General features: G+C 35.1%; 1 non-coding gene across 1 annotated transcript; it reads left to right on the forward strand.

The window, feature by feature from the left end:
- Positions 1–1,959: 1,959 nt before the first annotated feature.
- LOC131180414 (U6 spliceosomal RNA) lies at positions 1,960–2,064 on the forward strand. The gene has a single exon (XR_009149189.1). It is a non-coding gene; the product is annotated as a U6 spliceosomal RNA (small nuclear RNA).
- The last annotated feature ends 2,988 nt before the right edge of the window (positions 2,065–5,052 follow it).

Genomic DNA, 5,052 nt, shown 5'->3' on the forward strand with positions numbered 1-5,052 from the left:
AAATTTATTGAACCTAAGTTCACCAAGATACCACATTTTGCATTCTAAATTTGCTGGTATTGGTTGCCAATACCATTTCAAAGCTTAGTGTTGGTTACTTTACAATTTTTAGATTTCAAGTACTAAGTTTACTGTTCCATTGGTTAATTGTACAGTAGAAATTTGACAAAATTGCCTTCACCAAAGTTGTTCCTTATTGTGTCTAGTTATATTTCTTTTTTTGAATGACTCCATTTGGAGTTTTGTAGCTCAAGTTATGGTCATTTTACCATAACTGGCCGGATTGACCTGTACCCAGAATTTATGGGCAATTTGGTTCTGCTAGATTTGGTGACCTAAGTTTGGTTGGCAATTTGACTAGGTTATGATCAGAATTTGGATTTGTGTTCTTCATAAAATTTGTAGGGATATGTCTCAGCTTTTTGTTGGTAAAATTTTAGGTCAATTGGACTTTTCTACACTGAGTTATGACCAAATGAATAAATACTATTCATTTGGTCATTTTGCCCAGGTAGAATGCAAGTCACCCAGATTAGGGCAATTTGTAAGTCAACTTGGGTTGGTTTTCTGGGCAGGGTTTCTACACCAACGTTGTGCCATTATGTGTCTAGTTTCATGTCCAATTGGCCTTACACCAATTGAACCTACACAACCCAAGTTATGGCCAAATAACCATAACTAGTTCATTTCCTAATTTTGTCTCTTTAATTAGGCAGATTTTAGCATTACCTTTTTTCCAATTTAATTGGACATGTTGTAGTTACTTTTAGGCTTAGCATTCTTAATATAATTTGTTTTCCTATGTCTTATAGTCACTCAAAAATTTTAATTTCAATTTTACAAGTTTTGTAGAATTAATTATACTAATTTAATTGGCCTACACTCCTGTACCTTATGTCTTCCTGGTCCAGGTTCAAGTCAGTGACTGCAAGTGGATTTTTAAGGTTCGTACATTCATAATTTGAGGAATGTTTCTAAAATAAAGTTGTCTTATGTTTCTGAAAAGGTATGGCTTATCCCAAATGGAGTTGTCTAGTGAAAGATATGCTATAAGAACTAATCCGGGGTCAGATGAAATTGAGCAAAATTCCAAGTTTGGATGTACCAAGTTCTTTTAAGCATTTGACCTAATTCCTTTAGGTTCTGGGTCTTAGCCAAAAGACTAATATTGTAGGCTTATGTCTTATAAAAAGTTTTCCATTGGTTTCATTACATTTGGATTTTTATAGACCAAGTTATGGCCATTTTTCCAAAATTGGTTGGGTGAGCTTTAGTCCAGGAAATTCTGGGCAGAATGGTTCTGGTCAGTTTGGTGACCTCACTTGGGCCAGCAATTTCATTTGGTTAGAGGCATTTTTGGGCTTGGTGTTGTCAATGAAAGTTGTGGTCCTATGTCTAATCTTTCCAATGACACAAAAATCAGGTCATTTGGACCTATCTAGATGATGTTATGGCCAAATGAACACTGTTCATTTGGTCAATTTTCTAGGTTTAGTGTTTGGATTTCCGAATTGGACTAGCAAATTGGTCAACTTATAGATAGAATTTGAGCAGGATTTCTTCATGAAAAATGGGTTATTTTGAGTATAGTTTCACCTCTAATTGGCCTCATACCAATTGGAGTCACACAACTTCAGTTATAGGTCAAACAATACCTTGGACTCATAGGTCCGAATTTCCTGCACATGAAACATCACTTCCAATATTCTATCCTCCTTACTCCCAACTATAATTTATCACTCATAACACTTCAAATGATCAACAAACAGCCTCAACAAGATCAATCTCAAGCCATATCACCAAGGTAACAAAATTAACTCAAACCCTAACATGGATAGTTTGCTTCAAAATTTTTTTTTCATTTCATTACTTAATTTGTGGTTCTAACAAGAAATAAAGATGTAAAAGAGAACAATGAGGCACTAACCTCAATTGTTCACTCTTCCAAGTCTCCAAAACTTCCTTCTTTGGGGACATCCGATAAAATTGGAATAATACAGAGAAGATTAGCATGGCCCCCGCACAAGGATGACATGCACAAATCAAGAAATGGTCCAAATTTTCAAATGTAATGGCCCAGCCCACTAGTGATATTATCCGCTCTGGGGCGAAGCCCCCACGGTTTTTAAAATGCGTCACTAGGGGTTACGAACCACTAACTTATAAACCCAGCATCTCTCCCGTGTTTTGTCGATGTGGGATTTGCCTAGGGTGTTGCAATCCACCCCCCTTTATGGGACTCAGCGTCCTCGCTGAGGTTTGCCCCACCATCGCTCAAGGTTGCACGCGGAGCGGCTCTGATACAAAAAATGCAATGGCCCAGCCCACTGGTGATATTGTTCGCTCTCGGCCGAAGCCCTCACTGTTTTTAAAATGCATATGTAACACCTTCACTTTAGCAATTCCGCACATTATACTATTCCGGTGACCAGTGTTAGTCCGGACAGCTAGAACGTCTAGAAAAATAATTAGACTAGAGTGAGGAGTCATAAATAACTCAAATATTAATAAAAAAAATTTAGGAAAAATTTTAGAAATAAAATACAACCAAGTTAAATGAGCCGATGCTCTAGCGATGGGTAACCCAGTGAAAAGTTGCGGTTCTCGCAACTAGGAGCCCTAGACCCGAGAGAAAATTCATAAAATAATTTTTGGGACTCCAGAGAAGAGTCATTGAGGTTTCTATGGCATTTTAATGCCAAGAAAAGGCTTGGAAAATTTTTTCAATCGGTACAGACAATTTTAGTCTGTTAAGCCAAACGGAGGGCATTTCGATCATTTCGCCTTCAGAGGTGATTTTTGGCCGACTTGTCCAGTTAAGTAAATAATTATTATAACACAAAATGTGAATAAATATTACTAAAAAATAAATTGAAATTGAGTAGAAAAGAAAAGAAAAAGAAAATGGAATTAAATTAGATTTATGACATAGGATGACATCATTAAAAAGCTCTCCACCAATCACCATGAGACAACCATTTAATAAACAAGTAAAAAGGAGATAAATGAGTAAAAAAAAATGAAAAATCCATCTTTTTCTCCAGCATTCTCCCGTCCAACCCTCTCTTTCTCCATTTCCTCTCAAATTCTTTCATTTTCCCATCATTAAAACACCATTTCAAGCTTCCAAATCATTACCTTCCTTCACAAAAATAGTTGGCAGCCTTGATAAACCTCCATAGCCAGTCATAAAACCCAAGGACAGTGGGAAGAAAAGTGAAAGGAAAATCTGATTGGCAGCCCCAAAGAGGTGAATCAAGTGTTGAGTTGATTGAAGGTTGCTTGGAGCTAGAAGAATAAGGTTAGTGCTAGAAATTCTCTTGGAATTTAAAATTTATGCAAGTTGATTTAGGGTTTGCTCAAATATGGAATTTTGTGTTGTGACTTGAATTTGATGATGTTGAGGTTGATTATTGACTATTAGAAGTGCTATAAATGTGAATTGAAGTTTGGAAGTTTGGTGGAATTGAAAATTGGGAGTGCTTCTCTTATTCAGGAAATTCAGACCTATGAGTCTAGGGTATTGTTTGACCTATAACTGAAGTTGTGTGACTCCAATTGGTATGAGGCCAATTGGAGGTGAAACTAGACTCAAAATGCCCCATTTTTCATGAAGAAACCCTGCCTAAATTCTGTCAATAAGTTGACCAATTTGCTTGTCCAATCCGAATATCCAAACACTGAACCCAGAAAAATGACCAAATGAACATGCATGTTCATTTGGCCATAACTCTCTTTAGACAGGTCCAAATGACCTATATTTTATACATTGGAAAGATTAGATATAGTACTACAACTTTCATTGAGAACACCAAGCCCATAAATGCTTCTAACCTAATGAAATTGTTGACTCGAATTAGGACACCAAACTGACCTGAACCATTCTGCCCAGAATTTTTTGGACATAGACTACTCGACCAGTTTTGGCAAAATAGCCATAACTTGACCTATAAAAATTTAAATGCAATGAAACCAATGGAAAAAGTTTTATAAGACATAGGTCTACAATATTTGTATTTTGACCTAAACCCAGAACCCAAAGGAATTAGATCAAATGCTTAAAAGAACTTAGTACATCCAAACCTGGAAATTTACCCAATTTCATCTGACCCCGGATTAGTATTTATAGCATATCTTCCACTAGAAAACTCCATTTAGGATGAGCCATACGTTTTCAGAATCCTAAGATAGAGGGATCTAACTTTGTTTTAGAAACCTTCCTCAAATTATGGTTGTAAGAACCCTAAAAATCCACTCGTAGTCACTGACATGAATCTGGACCCTAACGACACAAGGGATTTGAGTCTAGGCCAATTAAATTGGTATAATAAATTCTAAAAAACTTGAAAAATTGTGATTCAAAATTTTGAATGACCATAAGACATAGGGAAACAAATTCTATGAGGAGTACTAGACCTAAATGTGATTGCAACTTGGTCAATAAAATTTGTAAAGTGTAACTACAAAATCTGCCTAGCTAAGGAACCAGAACTAGGAAATGAACCAGTTATGGTTATTTGATCATAACTTGAGCTACAAAACTCCAAATGGAGTGACTCAAAAGAAGAAATTAAACTAGATGCATAAAGGAACAACTTTCATGAAGAAATATTAGCCAAATTCTCACTTTAACATAGACCAATTAAACAGTAAACATAGGATATAAAAATTGAAAATTTGGAAATACTTTTAGAAGGCTTTGAATTGCAATTGGCAATCAATGCCAACAAATTTAGAACAAAAAATGTAGGATCTTAGTGCAATTGGAATTAACACAACTATTATATATGAAAAGTCAATAATTTGAGTGAATAGTAATGTGTGAATAGTAACCTTAAAAACATAAGAAATAATAAAAGAAATTAAAGAAGTCATTATGAGTAATGTATAAATATATATTGTAATTGGTGAATTTGAATGACTTAATGAGTATAAAAAATTTTGTAATTGAGACTTATACTCCCAACACCAATGGAGTTCCTAATCTATTAGCAATACAACTTGAAGTATGAAATGTACCTTACATGAATAGATTGTTGAATGAAAAAATGT

The sequence above is a fragment of the Hevea brasiliensis genome, chromosome 5, assembly GCF_030052815.1.
Source record: "Hevea brasiliensis isolate MT/VB/25A 57/8 chromosome 5, ASM3005281v1, whole genome shotgun sequence".
Taxonomy (NCBI): domain Eukaryota; kingdom Viridiplantae; phylum Streptophyta; class Magnoliopsida; order Malpighiales; family Euphorbiaceae; genus Hevea; species Hevea brasiliensis.